Consider the following 19,450-nt stretch of genomic DNA (forward strand, 5'->3'; position numbering starts at 1 on the left):
GATGTATGATATTTAGGGCAAAAGCCCAGGCACTGGGGCCAAGAAGGCCATTCAGTGCCGTAATGAAGAGAAAATAAATATAAAGTTATGAATTCATGAAGGAAATGATTAATACATAAAATGAAGTGATGTGACCAATAAGGGTATGAAGTTTAATGAATGATGTGATATATACATAAAAAATTTAATGTCATTAAAATTCTACGTGATGTAATAAATATATTAAGAAATAAATTAAATATCGTTAAAAATTTTAACACACTTTAAAAAATGAGATGGCAGAAATATCTGCTTCATCTCCCAAAATATCAGACAGGGATTTACCCTGAAAATATCTTTCTCTTTGGTTAAAATATCTCGGCCAGACCACCAGAATGTGCTCCACTGTTAGTGTCGTGTCACAGTAAGCACACTCTGGAGGGCTGCTTCCTTCTAAAATAAACTGATTGGTTAAACGAGTGTGCCCAATCCTTAATCTGGTTAAAATAACCTCTGTTCGTCAGTCAAGCTGGAATGACGAAGACCACGGTAGTATATTATCCCTAATATTTCTATATTTCTTATCATTGGCAAGAAGAGGAGAAGTCCACCTTTCTTGCCATTTACTTAAAACATAAGATCTAATGGGACCTTTTAGGTCTGTATGAGGCACTTTTCTGAAAGAGGTTTCTGATAAAATACTAGCAGCTTTCGCTTCCCTGTCTGCCATCTTATTTCCATGAATCCCCACGTGAGAAGGGACGCAACAGAAAGAGACTGATTTACGTCGACAATATATACGAAAAAGCCACTCCTGAACTTTTTTAATTAATGGATGAAAGCTATTAAATTTTTTAATAGCTTCTAAAGTGCTTCTAGAGTCTGAATATATGACAAAATTAGAGTCACTACTTTGAAAAACTAAATCTAGGGCAGAGACTACGGCTGTTAATTCGGCAGTAAATATTGATGCAGTCAGGTAATTTAGCTGTGTACACTCTATCACCAAGGATAACAGCGCAACCAACACCACTATCTGACTTTAATCCATCTGTATAGATCTTTGTAAAATTAGCATGGGTAACATTGTGCTCTAAGAATTTTCCCCTAATCTCTTCTTCAGTGTAGTCCTTTTTGTTAAACAGTTTCTTACATACTGATGCTTCTGGGAGAAGCCATGGAGGATTTGCAGGATATTCTACTTCCAGGACTTTCTGAGATTTAAGATGATTATTCCTAACATCCTCATTCAGTCGAATCTGGAATGGTTTAGAAGCTCTTGTACCAGAAAAACTTCAAGAATCTGTTTCCTTTAGTGCTTGAAAGGAGGGATTTTTGGGAGCATTTTTCATTCTAGCCATGTATAGCAACCCTAGCTCTTGCCTTCTTAGATCAAGGGGAAAATGATCTGTGTCGACATATATGCTTTCAACAGGCGAAGTTCTAAAAGCCCCTGAGCATATTCTCAACCCCATGTTGTGTACAACATCCAGTTCCTTTAGCTTGGTTTTACAGGCTGAGGAATAAATTTGACAGCCATAGTCTAGCTTAGATCAACACAGAGAGTCATATAGCCTCAGAAGGGATTTCTTATCAGCTCCCAAACTAAATCCAGAAACAACCTTTAAAATATTCATAGATTGTTTAACATTAACTTTAGGGCATTTATGTGGCTAGCCCATGTTAATTTATGGTCAATAGTCATCCCAAGAAATTTAACTTCACTCTTGTAAGGAAGGATGGACCCTTTTAAACTAAGTGTGGGAACCTCTTCCACACGCCGGCACCTGGTGAATCTTACTGCAACTGTTTTGGAAGAGGAGAATTTGAAACCATTCTCATCAGCCCACTTACTAACAGCATTAATAGACCTTTGCAAATGTTTACATACAGACAAGGAATCATATTCTGTGCAGTATATTGCAAGGTCATCAACGAAAAACGAGCATTTAACAGGGGGTGAGATTTTTTCAACCACACTATTTATTGCCACTGAAAAAAGTGTTAGACTTAAAACGCTTCCTTGGGGAACTCCTTCCTCCTGCATAAAAGATTGGGAGGAGTTTCCCACTCGTACCTTAAAAAGTCTGCCTGTTAAAAAGGAATATATAAACCTGATCATTCTTCCACATATGCCCATCTTGTGCAATTGTTTCATGATGCCAATTTTCCAGGTAGTGTCATATGCTTTCTCCAAGTCAAAAAACATGCCAATGGTCTGACACTGTTTGACGAATCCTTGCTGGATTTGGTTGGTCAGCCTTAGCAGGGGATCAAGGGTGGAGTGGTTTTTTCTGAAACCAAATTGAAAGTGCGATAGTAATCCTTTGGTTTCCAGGTGCCAAACTAGTCTAGTATTTATCATTTTCTCCATCAGCTTACATACACACCTGGTAAGAGCTATTGGTCTATAGCTGGTGGCTTGGGAAGCATCTTTATTAGGCTTTTTAATAGGGACAATTATGGATATTTTCCACTCCTTTGGTAAAATTCCAGTTTTCCATATTTTGTTTATAATCTTCAGTAAATATTTTTTGGCATCATCTGGGAGGTGTTTCAGCATTTCATATATGATTGTATCCTCACCTGAAGCTGTGGATTCACTTGAGGAGAGCGCCTCACGAAGTTCTCTTAGGGAAAATTTGTAGTTGTATGGTTCAGATTTTCCCGAATCAAACTTCAGACACATTTCAGAATTCCTAATTCTTTGAAATTCTGGAGAATAATTGTTAGGGCTGGAAACTTTAGAAAAGTGTTTTCCTAGCTCATTGGCAACTTCAGTGGGCTCTATGATTAGTGTCTCATTTATTTTTAATGAGGGTAATGGTGACGCAACAAATTTTCCACTCAGTTTCCTTATTTTGCATGACACCACTCTTAGTGGGGTCTTGGAGTTTATTCCATTAATATAGTAAAACCAACAATCTCTTTTGGCTTTCTTATGAAAGCACCGCTGCTTGGCTAAAACACGTTTGTAGATTAATTTAGACTGAGGGGAGCCACTAGTTTTGTAACGTCTGTAGCACTTCCTAGTCACCTTTCTCAGAATACCATGTCTTATTCCACCAGGGAACTGCAGGTCTACGAGGTTTGCCTTTTGTTTTTGGAATCGAGCCTTCAGCACTCTTCAAAGTAGATTCAATAAAGTAATCATAGGCATCTAGATGAGAATGAAAGGAATAAAACTTCCTATCTAGATTGACACCCTTACTGAATTTATCCCAGTCTGCGTCCTCTACCCTCCACTTAGGTAAAACTTCAGATGGAGCATTCAGAGCATATTTCAAATGGATCGGGTAGTGATCACTTCCATTTAAATCTTCATTAACCCTTAAACGCCAACTGGACGTATTGTACGTCGACTAAAATCGTCTGTCGGGTGACGAGTGGACTACAAAAAATTTCAACCTTCGGTCAACTTTGACTCGACCGAAATGGTTGAAAAACGCAATTGTAAGCTAAAACTCTTACATTCTAGTAATATTCAATCATTTACCTTCATTTTGCAACAAATTGGAAGTCTCTAGCACAATATTTCGATTTATGGTGAATTTTTGAAAAAAGCTTTTTCCTTACGCCCGAGCGGTAACTCTGCCGAAAATCTCAGAAATTCTTTCGTCACTTTGTCGTAATGTTTGCACTTTTTCTAATAGCCATTACATAAAGTTTTATATGTGACAATGTGCGCATTTTCATGTAGATTACAACAAAAAATAACTCATAGTTGTAGCTTTTATCAGTTTTGAAATATTTTCATATAAATCACGATAAATAGAAAAAATTTGACCTTTGGTCAACTTTAATTCAACGGAAATGGTCAAAAACTGCAATTGTAAGCTAAAACACTTACAGTCTAGTAATATTCAATCAATTACCTTCATTTTGCAACAAATGGGAAGTCTCTAGCACAATATTTCGATTTATGGTGAATTTTTGAAAAAACTTTTTATACGTCCATTAATATTTTCTCTGTGTTGCTTTGATTGTTTTACAATTTGTTATATACCAAAATCATCACAATTTAGTGTACAATACAAAGAAAAAAAATAACTCATTAGCTTTAACCGTTTTGCTCACAGCGCGATTTGTATACAATTATATATGAAATTTTTTTTTCACGCTGTCATAGAGGCTCGGCGTTTAAGGGTTAACAGACCAATTAAAATCAAGGTGGATACTAGTTGAAGAAATACTAAGGTCCAGTGCAGAGAAATGTTCATCGTGAATGTTGTGGAAAGTCACTGACCCATTACTATACAGGGTAACATCATTCCTGTCAATAAGGTCTTCAATTAATTTCCCTTTACTATCTAAAAACAGACTTCCCCAAAGGGGATTGTGGGCATTAAAATCACATAGGAGAAGTAAAGGAGCTGGAAGTTGGTCAATTAACGACTGAATACCTCCAATGTTAAAAGCAAGGTCTGGTGGAAGGTATAAGGAGCAGATTGTTATCCTCTTCTCCAAAATGACTGAAATAGCGATAGCTTGTAGTGTTGTATTTAATTGTATTGTGGAGTGCTGTAGAGATTTATTAATAATAATTGCAGCACCTCCATGGGCACGATCACCAGTTGGGGGATATGATTTAAATACTGAATAACTCAGTCCAGGATTATAAGCAGAGTTGCCTAACACTGTTTCCTGTAGGCATATAATCCCTGGATTGAATTCATGCATTAAAACTTTAAGGTCTTCTGTATGGGCTCTCAGACCTTTACAGTTCCAGTGACTGAAGAATATCGAGCAAGAATGCTAAGGTGGTAAAATGTGCTACTTCCCACTCCTTGGAGGGGAAGTACTGTTCCTAGGGTGGAGTGGGAAATTCTCCTTTATAAGAGATTGTTTTCTTAATCCCTTTTCATCTGAATTGGAGTTCAGGGTCTTTGGTTGATCTTCATATTTTTTATTATGAACCTGATGTTCACAATTACTACTGTGGTTCTGTGCACCACTAATCCTATTTGTCTTAGGGCGGCAAGACTGCATTGAACTCAGATGGTTTTGTTCTGAATCTACTTTTGGAACCACCTTTCTAGGAGGAGAGCTCTCTTCCAAAACACTGAACCCATTTGAAGTTTTTATTATAAAGTTATCATTATTTGGGGAAGTATTTCTTGTGTGCTTCTTGGTAGTTGCAACTGTAGATTTATAATTATTTTTGTTTGTGGCTGTGGCGATTGATGGCTCTGAACTAGCTCTATCTAATTGGGATTGTTCCTTTAGCTTATTTTTGTTTGAAGTATTTTCAGAACATTTTCCTGAATTATTAGTTGATTTTGGCACCCCTATTTTTGGAGATGAATCGGCAGCTGTCGTAGAGGTGGCGTTTGGATTGACTTTGGAAGATAAATTTTGTGTGCTTTTGGAAGTATAATTTTTGGTATTGGACTCCAAAGCACTTGCCGACGAAAGTTTCTGACCAGTTTGGAGATTTTTATTATTATTTATAGTTCGAAAAATAGCAGGTTTGTGATATCTACTATTAGACTCAGCTATTGGTGGCCTTACATTGCTGGAAGTTTTCATAAGTTTTATTACAGAAGCATATGTAGAGTTGGCACTTTTGTTTGCCCCCATTACCGTGCGCTTTGCTTCACTAATGCTGATATGTTCGTTATCAGCCACTGCCAACACTTCTTGTTCATTTTTATATCTGGGACAAGCCCTAGAATTTGGAGTGTGATCACCCTTACAAAGAAAACAGCATCGGGCTGCTTCGCAATCGTCAAAATTATCGTGCTCTGCAGAGCACACAGGACATCTTTTATTGTTATCGCAAGAGTTTTGAATGTGGCCATATTGAAAGCATTTGCAACACTGTTTAGGGTTTCTTTTATATTTTTAAACTGCATCCTCTCATGGCCAACAATGATGGTATCAGGTAGGTAATTGGAAGAAAAGGTTAAAAGGATAGCTGCATCCCCAGTTTTTTTACATGGGATACACAAGGAGGACATCAATGGAGGATCTCCTCCTCTTTAAAAACATGCAAGTCTTTTGAGTAAACTACCCCTTTCAGCGTGTTGAAGAATCTGTGAGATGAAATGCATTCAATATTTCCACTTTCAGGAAATTTAAAGTTAGATAGCAGAACTGCTTGAGTCTCATTACCAGCTTTTATTAGAAGGTTCTTTCCATACCGTTTTAAATTTCCAATGGGAATGGAACCAACCTTGCTCTCAATGCATTCAGCGGCTTTTATTAAATTTTTCCTCCCTCCTTGTAGATAGCACCATGCCAGAAAGGGGGAGGAAGAGCTCTGGTACATGGGGCTGGTCCATGTTCTTCAGTCTTTGGAATAAAGTCAAATGGCTCATCATTCAAGTTTTTTACTGAAAACACTTTCATGCTGAGAACTGAGTCATTTAGAATGAGGCCATGGAGTCTTTGTTGTGCCTCACTAGCTTCCAAGGAAGAGGAAAATTTAACAAAAGCAGAAAATGACTGCTTATCTTTTTCTAGAATTAATTTAATTCTTTCCACTTTGCCAAATTGTTTTACTACACTGTATAAACATTCATAATCTAATGACAAGCTTACATTAGTGCAATAAAGGACCCTATTATTTGAATCAAATCCACCAGATTTATTAACACCCTGGTGTCTCAGCGTTTGGTTCTGTCCAACAGCCAAGCTCGTATCCATGTCAATGCCAGAAGTCGTTGCAAGTGCCGTTAAGTCGTCGGATCCAGGGGAGGGAGAACTAAGAGCCAAATCCATAAATTTAAACCAGTCCACATGCAAAAGTCCAAAAGGAACACACCCGACACCCAAGAGCCCCTGCACAGACCCCGACAGCATATCAAAAAGGGCAAACTGGGCTGCTCTACTACCCAGCTTCCCCGCCCCAACACACACCCAAAGCCCGCGAAGAGACCCCAAGATGCCAAGCATGCACACATCAGACCACCACACACAAACTGGTTCATCAACCCACCCAAAACTGCTTGGTTATATCAAGAAAGTATCGTAGATCAGTCAGGTATTCGCATTCTCCACCAAAGGCACAAGTGAGAGTTGACTCCCAACAGTCCACCCCATACCCTACCCTTTCAGGATAGCACCAGTATGCTTGCAGTGGCCCAGGTATAAGCCAATCTGCCTGTTGGGAGTTCTGCCCCCACTAATGGGGACTTACTCCCCATTCCAACTGTACTGGTGGGCTTCCGGACAAAAGCCAGGAGTCCCACCTCCAAAAAACCAGCCCCCCCTGGATTCCAATGGGCTGATCCCCAGAAATGGTTCCACCCTCAAGATAGCAATGGGAAAAATCTCATCACCATCTCTTAGGCCCAAACTATCTCGGTTGGCGACTCAACCACCACAACCCCCACAATTAGCTTCGAATGCGAACCCCTTCCAAAAAACGATCCCTTCTCACTCACCTAAGCAGTAAAATTTTGCGAATGTGGAAATGTCCACGCCATTTAAATAAAAAACTATGTAGGATGATTCGTCAGGACCCGGCCCCAAAGGCCAGGGTCCCTTAGCCCCTCACCTCGTCAAGGCGTCCTACTCGAGGGGGGTCGGCAACAGGAGGAGGCATTGAGAGGTAGGGCACCAATGAAGTCGCCATGTGCGAGGGGCCAGGCAGGGATAACGGGGCCAGGAACCCAGGAGGCAGTGGCACAGAGTGGAATGTAGTAGGAGTGGCCGACACCTGGGTGTCCAGGTGTGCGGCCACCGTCACAGGCAGCTTACCAAAAGACCTACGTGGTGACGGTCGTGGTGGTGGAAGCGGTGGCTGCATGGGTCGTCACATGAGCACTGGACACATGGGACACCAGACCCTCCAGTGACGGAACGCCAGGCAGACCCAGGTGTAGCCAGGCAGAGGCGAGATCAGGTACCTGGCCAACAGTCAGGTCAAAAAGGGAAGCCTCTACTTGCTCCAGGGGAAAAAATTTGTCCCTGAAGTGATGTGAGGCCCCAGAGAGGATGTCCTGAGCGACCGCTACCCCATGACCTTCCACACCCAACGAAACGAATGAGGAAGGGGAAGGGGAGTCCTCACCTGAGGGAGAGCACAAGAAGGGGAAGCTTGCCAGGAGGGAGAAACGATCCCGATGGATGAGCCACCATGGGAGTTGTTGGGGGTGTTACCCTTGGACGATGCCTTGGAGGGCTTCCTACGGTATCGTCTCCTCCCCTCAAACTTCACCCACTGCTCGGCAGACCAGGAGCAACACTCAGCACAGGGCAAAGCATGCAAACACACACCCCTGCAGGTGGGGTAGACGGCATGTGGGTCCGCATCAACACTAGATCTAAAAGAATTGCACTTTTTGCCTCCCACCCCAGGACACACGCTGGGGGAAGGAGGGCTTAAAGACTTATCCACATTCATAGCAAAAGAAAAAAGAAAGTTCCCTCCGGGAAAAGCTCAACAGCAGTCAGGCAGAGCGCGAGAAAACAATGTCCGCAGTCTACGATGGCTGAAAGCAAATTGGAATGTTTACATCCAGGCAGGCGGTACTCCCACCTCCCGGATGGTAGTTAACTGCCTAACCACCTTGTTCGAAAGTTTGACAGCCGTTTCCAGCTTACGCTGAAAGTAATTCCTAATGTAAAGGACCAACAGTTTGTATATAGTGTCGGAACAATTTGGTATTTGAACTTTCAAGATAGGTAGTTATAAGCATTTTTAGACGAGAGTTTTAAGTATTCATGGATATTAACTATTGGTGGGGAGGGGGAAGATCTGGAGCGCATCCCCCGCGAATATGGGGGGGCACTCCCACCTGTCCTGTCAGCAGAACTAGCAGGAGAAGCGGGCCGTGGGTGGTCACCAACCCGCGGTGGTGACGGCAGTATGCAAACGTGATTGGGGGCTGGGCGGAATAGAGCACTTGGGAGCTGGCTGTTGTTAACTTACGCCGTCCTCACAATGTGCCCCAGTCTTCGAGGCCGAAACCCCCCCAAGAAGAACACTGGACAGGGGACCTCCTCTCTGCCTCTCCAGGTGCTTGGACCCTTGGGACTGAGACATCGGGCTGGGAACCTGGCCAATCACTAGAAGCAGTGCTGGCAGGAAGTGCCGAGACACCTGCATGTCTCGGCACTTCTCTCAACCTGTGCCTGAACAGGACTGAGGAGTGGACTTGCTGGTACTGGTTTGGGGTGCCCAAGACTCCATAGAATCTTGAGCACTCAGCGTGACTCGGCTCGGCTGAGCATCCGTTGCTCCCAAATCTCATGCAGGACAATCAACAGGGTTGGTCTCCCTCCGAGAATCCGGAGAAACTCGGGAAGAGAGAGGCACAGTACCAGTCTTAGAAGCTGACTTCTTGGAGCTGGTATCGGGAGTGTGGACCGAGGCCCGCAAGGCTGAGGCTCCCGAAACGTAAGACCCCGCCGTGGCATGCAAATCGGTTCCCATACCCGAAGGCCAGGAAGAGCTGATGAGAGAACCCACTGCTTCCTATTGGAGGGAGGCAGCCCTTAGAAGTCCCGAGGTGGGACTTCTGGGGGGGGGGCCCTTCTTCTATGGCCGACGAACCTCAGAAGAAGACGGGGAGGAGGCAGCAGACACAGAAAACAAACCCAAAGAAGACTACGACAGCGACATCTTATGGGGCTACTTCTTCGTCACCTTCAGGATGGCAGTCAGGTCCCCCAACCACGAGGGAGCAACAGCAATCACAGGAGCAGGTGGGGCAGCCGGGGAAACAGGAGCATCAGCAACAGCAGGAACGGCAACGGGAGTGACTGGGACAGCCAGAGCAGGAGGCGCAGCAATAACGGCCTGGTCGGCAGAGATGACAGGAACAGCTGGGGCAGCAGGAACCATCAATGAGGCAAGGTCGAAGTGACCACCATAGGAGTCACAGCATGAGCAGACAGGGCCACAGGGAAACCCAGAGGCAGGGGCACTGCATGCTGGACTCCAGGGGCATGCATCATCGTCTGATGCAGAAGTCACTTGCGTTGGAAAGTGGGTAGACAGAGTCGCCGGTATCTTCGTGAATGCTGTCATGGTCACCTCGTCATGTGGGTCAGGAGGCCCTGCAGAGATGGAGTGCCAGAGAGCCTCAAGGAGAGCCAAGTTGCTTGAAGATCTCTTGCTTGGTAATGCTTGGCCATCAAAACCTGAAAAACCAAAAGTTGGTTAGTGGTGGGAGACTCCTCTCGCTCCGAGGAAAAGGTTTCCCCCTTGGAGCGAGAGGAGGCACCCCCTAGAAGAGGTCATCTTGACTGCCTGATCTCTGCTCGAAGAAGCAAGCAAAGAGGACAAAGGGTCAGGCCTTCCTCCGATACCGTTTCCTCCCGGTAAACTTCGCCCACTGAGCAGGCGACCAAGAGCAACACTCCGCACAAGTCACGCCCCCTGCAAGAGGTACAAAGGGCGTGAGGGTCCACATCAAAGGAGGAGTGAAAATTGTTACACCCATGGCACCAACTGCAGGGTACACGCTGGGGGTTGACAGCCTTACGCACAGGCTCATCAGATTTGTGGGTTTGCAACGTGCAGCATTATATAATATCAAACACATATACAGTATAAACAATCAAAACAAAGAAAGACACCATTGGGGAAAACAGCTTAACGACAATCAGGCAGAGAGCGAAGGAAGGCATGTCTGCACAGCACGACAGCCGAAAGCAAATTGGAAAAGTTTACATCCAGGCAGGCGGGACTCCCGCCTACCGGACCATAGTTAACTGCCTAACCACCTTGTTCGAAAAGTTTAAAGGCCATTTCCAGCTTCGCTGAAAATAATTCCTAATGTAAAGGACCGATGGTTTGCATATCATGTAGGAACAAAGGTAAATTATTACTGATATCATTTATTGCTTAAATGAACAGTGGAAATGTTCTGGACAAAACATCATCAATTCTCGCCCGAAAACTGTGGCCTGTCAAAAGTTTTAACCCAGGTAAATGTCCACGGATGCTGTTTTTATATAAATTTTTTAATATAGCATACCTCCATGTAGTATCGTATGCCTTGTCAGTGTCAAAAAAGACGGCTATAGCCACTTGTTTTCATTCAAATCCTCTACATATGTGGTCTTCTAAGTCAGAGAGATAATCTAATGTAGATTTGTTACACTGTGACCTGAAATGAGTGGGAGTCAAAATTTTATTTTCTCGAATGTGCCATGTTAGACGAGCATTTACCATTTTCTCTAACAATTTGCATATGTAACTTGTTAAAAGAAATTGGCCTGTAATTATTTACATTACTGGGACCCTTTCCATGTTTGGGGAAAGGAATTATCATAGCTTTATGTCACTCATCAGGAAATAAATTTCAAAGCCATAAATGATTATAAAACTGTAATAAGTATGCCTTTGCCAAAGGTGCTAAGTGGCAGATCATCTCAAAACAAATATTGTCACCTCCAGGAGCAGATTTATTTTTGTTCAACAGAGCATATTCCAACTCTTCCATATTAAATTTTTTGATAGCGTAGTTGCTTCTTTCGTCCTCAAGGAGTTACCCCACATGGTGTGCCAGCGCTCTGTGGTGACTAGACTAGTATTAAATAAATATCTTTTAGCCTGGTCTTGTATCATAATGAAAACACTATGACACGTGATAGAGTATAATGGACTCAGATAGGAGGGCACTTTCTCTTATCTTCAGCAAGCTGAACCCAGTTTTTCCTACGTCAAAAACTGTAAGAAGTGACTATTGTGCACGGGCATCTGCCATCTTGTTTACGACCGGGGCAGGCAAAAGAATAAGCTCCATTACCCTCTACTAGTCAGAGTAGTGCACACGACAATTCAGTGCTCCTCACAAAATCGCTTTGATTTCAAATTTTTTCATCAGCAAGAATCATGGAAAATCTAAACTTGAAAGGTAAGTGCTTACTTTTAAGTTTCAGTTAAAAATTGTTAGTTTAAACTGCAGAGCAAGTGTTTATTTTGTGTATGGAAGGTGGAAACTTGACTTTGTTTTCTTTGTTATTTGCGAAGGACCAAAAAAATGTGAATTTTTGATAATTCTATTTAGAACTTTTATCTAAAGAAATGATCCACAGTTTATCAATTTAGATAACCCTTTCAGATAACGATGTCTACAATAGCCTATGCAGTAGCCTACAAGAGATGGTAGCCTAACAAATTCAGTGTGAATAATTTTGACTATAGTAGATGTTGTCTGTAGCCTATAACCTAGGATTGCATATCCTAAAGGTGAATTGAATAACCTGGATTAGGTAGTAACCTAAATTAAGGTAAGTAAGAACCTTTGAAGACATTCTTTTATGGTCCTAGGCAGCAGCCTAGTTTACACCAAGGACCCTAGAGTTTGATAAACATGCTACAGAATTTTTCCCTTTATATAGCCTGTATACTTAAGTACGATCTAAAATAATCCAGGACTAGGCAGTATCTTATATTAGGTTATGTGATAAACTTTTACAAAACATCCCATTATTGGACTAAATCATTTTCCTAGACCATGTAATCTAGGACTAAATGAAAATAGCAACCTGTGCCAGATGAGATGGTAGCCTAGCCTTGAGGCTACATTCTAAGACAATTGTGTTTTATGTAACCCATATCCTTAATTGTGAATGAAATAATCTGGATCAGGCAAAGTTCTAGATTAGAGTAAGTGATAGCTTAGCTGTAAGATTATACATTGCTGTATTGGGTTACCATTTTATATAGTAGACCAAACAACCTAACCTAGGATTGGATACAAACAACAACCTGGGGTTAGACAAAAATAGTAGCCTTACTATAAGTTTACATATCAGCAAGTTGCTGGTTTTATATAGCCTATACATTTGCATGAGATCTATAGAAATCTGCATTAGGTAATACCCTATACTGGGCTAAGAAAGTACAAGTAAGCCTAGGAGTACATATAAACAGTATTCTAGGATCAATAAGACTGGTAAGGTCTTATGCAGCCTATACTCTCACAAGTGATATAACTTAGAACAGGCAATAGCTAACCGAATTAAGTAGAAATCCCTTTTTAAGGGAACATCCTACTATTATTTTAGAAACAACTTGGCTGAGTATCAGACAAAAGGGTAGTCTCAGCTATATAAAACAAACAACCAGATTATAAGAGGATTAATTTTTGTATAGCTTATATCCTTAGGTTTTAAACATACCTAGAAAAAGAAGCGGCTTAGAATAGGTTAAGCGAGAACCCTCTAAGAAATCTTCTATGCTTAGAATAATGTAGATTATACTAGATGGATAAACCTAAGCCATATAAAATAGTAGCTTGGGTTAGTTAAACAAATTAGTTCATACAAGATTAGTCTGAATGGCACGAGAATTTAGAATTAAAATTTCACATAGCCATTGCAAAAGGAGTTTAAGTAATACAGCCATATATGGTGTCAAAATTAACCTAAACCTCAGAGAGTTTAAGTTAACTTGGATATTTTATAAAAGGTATTACATTTACACACTATAGTACATTCACATCAGCCGTGCATTTGGTGCCTAGCGCTGTCCCTTACGACGTTCCTGATTGGCTAGGGGTCAGCCAATCACAGCGCTGGAAAATGGCCAGTGTGCAGTCTATCTCAAAGCTCCAGAGAGTTAACATCTCCGCTTCGAGGCCTGAGCAAAATGTCTTTCAAAAGTTATAACTTTCATTAAACCTCAGTTTTACCCGAAGAATAGTAGTGTTTCCCAATTTCATCACTAAACATGTCAAGCCAATGGTTGAAGCATTATAATGATATATGAATGATTTACTTCAATAAACTTAATGGTAAGATATTTGGTGAAATAAACAAGAAATTTTTAATGATAAAATTTCGTAGCTTAAATGTCATGGATGGCAATGCTACCTAAAAAGTATGGGTAGGGCTATCAATCAATATGAAAATAGCAAGCAAGCGATTAAGAATATTAAAATGTGTGGGGATGTAAGCAGACTATGGCATATATCCCAGGCAACCAGCCAGCTCTTTACACATTCCTTAGGCCTACTTCTAGAGGAATCTCTTGCTTTCGCTTGTTGTTATTTGGGACCACACTTGAATGACGCTTGTATGTCAGATCTTGCATTCAAGTTCAATAAACGAGCCTAGGATTATGTAATGACTCGTCTATGGCTGTCCGAATAAAGAGGTAACTTCTCTACACTGGTAAGACCAGTTGCACTTGACAGCAGGCCTACGGTAGCGCCCTATCAGGGGCCGCAATACGGAAAACAATTAAAATGAGTAATTATAGACTACATACATACGTACTAGATACATAGAAAAGTATTGTATGTGTATGTAACTTTTTTTGTAGGGGAGCGAGGAGGCTCACAATATTAGAAGTGTTGCAGACGGCCATAGACGAGTCATTACATAATCCTAGGCTCGTTTATTGAACTTGAATGCAAGATCTGACATACGAGCGTCATTCAAGTGTGGCCCCAAATAACAACAAGCGAAAGCAAGAGATTCTTCTAGAAGTAGGCCTAAGGCATGTGTAAAGAGCTGGCTGGTTGCCCGGGATATATGCTATAGTCTGCTTGCATCCCCGCATATTTTAATATTCTTAATCGCTTGCTTGTTATTTTCATGTTGACTGATAGCCCTACCCATACTTTTTAGGCAGCACTGCCATCCATGACATTTAAGCTACGAAATTGTATGAGACACAAGACGATAAATGATGAATGCACTGCGATGCCATGTAAGGAATGAAAGAATACATTTTATCTTTAAAAATTTCTTGTTTATTTCACAACCAAATATCTTACCATTAAGTTTATTGAAGTAATTCATTCATATATCATTATAATGCTTCAACCATTGGCTTGACATGTTTAGTGATGAAATTGGGAAACTACTATTCTTCGGGTAAAACTGAGGTTTAATGAAAGTTATCACTTTTGAAAGACATGTTCCTCAGGTCTCGAAGCGATGTTCACTCTCCTGAGCTTTGAGAGAGACTGCAGTGCACTGGCCATTTTCCAGCACTGTGATTGGCTGACCACTAGCCAATCAGGAATGTCGTAAGGGACAACGCTAGGCACCAAATGCACGGCTGATGTGAATGTACTATAGTAATGAAACTACCTGTAAGATGTAATATACTAACGATACAGGGTTTTACAAGTGTCCCTTATTAAAAACAATTATACTAATTAGTTTCCAATAACAAGTTGGTTTTTTCACTACAGGGCCACCATCATGCAGGACCCTCAGCTCAAGTGTTCTGTAGCAAATTGCTCGGTTCGCTTTTTGCCAGTGGGTATGGCTCATACCACCTTCCATGAACAGTCCTTTTAAAAAACAAGACAAATTTGCTTTGAAACTGTCACGATGGGTCTAGGGTTCAGCAAGGGGTAGGAAGGGGTAGATTACATCTTTCTGGCAGAACTCCGGCAGCAAATATTTAGCCACTTCTCAGAAGATCTATATTTGGGCCAAAACCCAGTAACATCAGTCCCCAATCCTCCCAGGTTAACCCTGTGGAGGAAATAGAGGAAGTTCCTCTTGGAGGTGATTTTCTTACAAATGAAGTTGATTTTGTTCCCTCCAGTGTCGAAAAAGAAAAGAATTACCATTTTTACTGAAATGACCTTGCTGAACCCAGAAGGATCAGGGTCACAATCTTCAGCTAACCACAGGAGAAACTTTCCAGAAGGAATTCAATCACCCCTGCAGCTTTCAAAAGTTGATCAGGATCTTTCCCCCAAAAGGGATACATGGATTCACTTAATCCCATTTGAAATTACTACATTTTCAGAGAGGTATAGTAACTCCCCCAGGACCTCTGCCCCATGAGTAACAGGCAGTCACAGTTCAGCTGTGGATGCTCAGTCAGATTATGCCAGCTCACCCAAAAGGGATACACAGTTTGCAGCATTTGATAAGTTCCATAAGGAAATTATGAGTAATATCAAAGATGCCCTTACCACAGAATGGCAATATATAATGGACATATTGCATGATTCTGAACAGGGAATTGAAGAAATCAAGTCAGTGATGTACACTCCAAAGTGTAAAAGTACTGCATCCTGCAATCGAACAGGGAGAGTGGAAACAAATGCTGACCAAACAAGAGCCAAGGTTAGAATTCCAACTGGAGCCAACAAAAACGGCCAGTTAGGACTACAAAGCTTCTGGTCAAAACTTAACAGGGGCTCCAATATTCTAACCTGATGATACTTATAATCCTTGGCAAGACTCTTCAATGTGTATTTTCTCTCTTGATGTTAAGTATCTAATTAATAAGAGAAAAACCAAGATCGAAGTTGTACATGTGGAAGAGTTTAGAGACGGCAGCATTCCCTAATACAATAAACACCCCTGTATTCGCAGGGGATGCGTACCCCCCCCCCCGCCTACAAATAGCTAGAACCCTTCTAAAAACACTTAGAACTGCCTATTTTGACAGTTCAAACAGAAAAAAATGCTTATACAGGTATTATCCTACTCACAGTGGGGTTAGGTTCCAAAAAACCCATCATTTGTTGGAAAAAAAGTATTTGAATATAGCCTAGCCTACACTAGGGTATTCGTTACCTCGTATACATATAAGGTAGCCTATCCTACACTATAAATTATACTCTATACATACACAGTATAGTAATTATTATTATCAGCTAATTCTGGAGGTTCATGCAGAGTGACTTATGATAATTCAGTAAGAGAAACTGAATAAAAAACAAGAATCAGATTAGCCTACACTATGGTATATCGTATACATATATGGTAGCCTACCCTACATTATACTGTACTCTATATTCACATATATTATACAAACATCAACATAACGAGTATGCATCTTTTCCATGGATCTTTTAAAGCATTATGCCTTAATCCACTGTATCCAATAATATTCTATATATATTCCTATACTGCTTTTGTATAATAAATTGCAATCATAGCGATCAATGGTTTGGTTTGGAAATTGTTTATGCGGTGTTTATTTTGCCATTTTAACTCAGTTCAGAGAGCTTTTCTTGCTTCTAGTTAGCGTAAACAAATCTCTAGATACTTTATTTATATGGGTAAGGTTATTTTTCGTTATATTGTATGAAGTGTTTTTAAGTCGAAATATAACAAATATGTCTCGTTGTGAAATTAATTCAACTATTTTTTTGTTAACAGATGATGCTGGCCATTTGTTTTGTGTAAAAAAAATCAAGATTCTGTTCGCTATTTTCACTTGATTTCATCATAATACGAGCTTTACATATTTATCGTTTATCGGCATAAAAATAGCAGTAATGTGTTCTTTCATGCCCAGTAGTTTTGATGAAAATACTTTCTCTCCAATTTTAATTACGGTCGCGTTTCATCCACGCTGCCGATGCACGATAATTTATATTCATTCACAGCTTGAACATTGTTTTCTCAGCTTCAGCTACAACTTGCAGCATAAATTTAGCAGTATATTTCCTTGACGATCTTTTATCCATACCAAATAAGGGTATAATGTAAAAATATATCAGTCCTATTCTACTTAACATCATTTGTACTATACAGTAACCTGTGGTAAGTGTGCATTAGGTACGATGGTTGAAATACAAGCAAAAGGGCTGTGTTATCCGATTCGGTGATAACAACAGTTCCTCAGTAGGCTGTTTATGGCTGTACGCATTTACGCAAGAGTATACTAACAATACAAAATTTTTATCATTCTCTGTTATTTTTTTAACTAGAAGAAGGGATAAAGAGTTGGAGGAAAAGAAGCTGGCCTATTGTAATTTGGTCTCTCTCGCTGCCTGCGCCTGCGTGAAATTTAAAAATATTTTATAAATATTGTCTTGTCGGTATTAATTGTTTACCCCATTGCAAAATCAAATTATCGTAAGGTGAACTACCATAACTCGAGCAATGCCTGAGTATTTTAATAGTTTTATCACAAAGAGTGCATTTAGTCATGAAAATGAGATGAAAATAAAGTAATTAGTGAATATTTCTCAGTGAAAAAAAACTGTGAATGGGCGGATTTTCAGCGAATAATGTGTATATATGTTCCATAGAGAAATCTGCAAATAGGTGAGTGAGCGAATCGAGAGACCATGAATACGGGGGGCTTACTGTACAGAATAGCGCCTGATACCACCTTTGCCAGACATGGAGATATCTCAAAAGGAAACAGTTCCCTTAACACTTTCCTGTCCAATTGACGTAATATTACGCAATACCCCCCTTCTTTTCTGACTGACGTAATTTTACGTAAAATTTACCGACATTTTTCGTATGTGGGGTAGGGGTAAATTTTTTTTATTTTCAGACAGTTAGTGGTTTCCATAGGCTAAAGCATACCTTCGACCGTGTAGCTCAGGCATCAATACGCCAAGCAAGCAGTTCCTATACTGCGCATGCGCAAATCCCTGGCATAGTAAATTTCTCACAATGAAATCAGCTGATCCTACCCACGCTTCTCTCTTGTACTACATTTTTTTATAAAATGTAGGATTACATTATTGAAACACTCTGTTTGGTACCCTCTATTTTCTATAAATTTTTAAGTTCCTCTACTGTGCATGCGCAAATCCATGGCGTAGTAAAATTCTCACAATGACATCAGCTGATCCCACCCATGCAGGCCTGACAGGCCACACTTCTGTCAGAGACCATGCGCATTGCGAGGTTGGGTAAACACGTGTGGCTCTTTACATACAGTAACGTCAATCGAGAACAGTTTCCAACATGCTTTACGCAAAAGTTTTTACGGTAAAACTAGCGGAAAACGCGTTAGTGCATCACATAAGAGACGTCTGGATTTTAGGCAGGGCTCTGAATCTCATTTTCATTATTATATATATCGATATTTAGAGAATTTTGTTGGCTTTCTCATAAAAAATAATTCATTCACCTAACTGTTATAGCTTTTGAGCTACTGACGATAATGTTGACAACGGTAACATTTTTTTTTTTTTTTCGAACAGCTTATAACGTCAAAATGAAACTGTTGCCATTACCAAAGCCATTTTTCTTGACTCTCACTTTATTCCTCAACCTTTCCTCTACATTTTTGTATATTTACAAAGTAATTTCTATGAAAAATATCCGAGCTAGGGCTCTTAAAAAAAAATGTCTAGCGATAATTCTCACCGTATGCCTGGCAGCACGCTTTTGTTTCTTACCCTATTTTCTATCAATTTTTCACCAACTGGACTTATTCATTTTTCAATCTTTTATATGTCGATATTTAGAGAATTTTCTTGGCTTTCTCATAAAAAATAATTCATTCGCCTAACTGTTATAGTTTTTGAGCTATGAACAATAATGTTGACAACGGTAACTTTTTTTTTCGTTGATCAACTTATAACATCAAAATGATACTGTTGCCATTATCAAAGCCATTTTTCTTAACTTTCCCTTTATTCTTCAACTTTTCCTCTACATTTTCGTATATTTACAAAGTAATTTCTATGAAATATAACCGAGATAGGGCTCTTCAAAAAAGATTTTTTTGTAGCGATAATTCTCACCATACGCTGGGCAGAGCGCTCTGTTTCTTACCCTCTTTTCTATCAATTTTTTCACCAACTGGACTTATTCGTTTTTCATTGTTTTATGTCAA

At 40.4% G+C, this 19,450-nt stretch overlaps 1 protein-coding gene across 6 annotated transcripts in view; it reads right to left on the bottom strand.

Moving 5' to 3' along the window:
- Nucleotides 1–19,450, bottom strand: part of RasGAP1 (Ras GTPase activating protein 1) — a 933,257-nt gene that overhangs the window by 886,545 nt on the left and 27,262 nt on the right. The window contains exon 2 of one of the 6 annotated variants that reach the window (XM_067084372.1): nt 10,911–11,042. The exons of the other annotated variants lie outside the window; for them this stretch is intronic. The gene's annotated coding sequence lies outside the window, so the exon portion shown is untranslated. The remainder of the gene's footprint in view (nt 1–10,910; nt 11,043–19,450) is intronic. 6 annotated transcript variants of the gene reach the window in all.

This window comes from Macrobrachium rosenbergii, chromosome 41, assembly GCF_040412425.1.
Source record: "Macrobrachium rosenbergii isolate ZJJX-2024 chromosome 41, ASM4041242v1, whole genome shotgun sequence".
NCBI lineage: Eukaryota > Metazoa > Arthropoda > Malacostraca > Decapoda > Palaemonidae > Macrobrachium > Macrobrachium rosenbergii.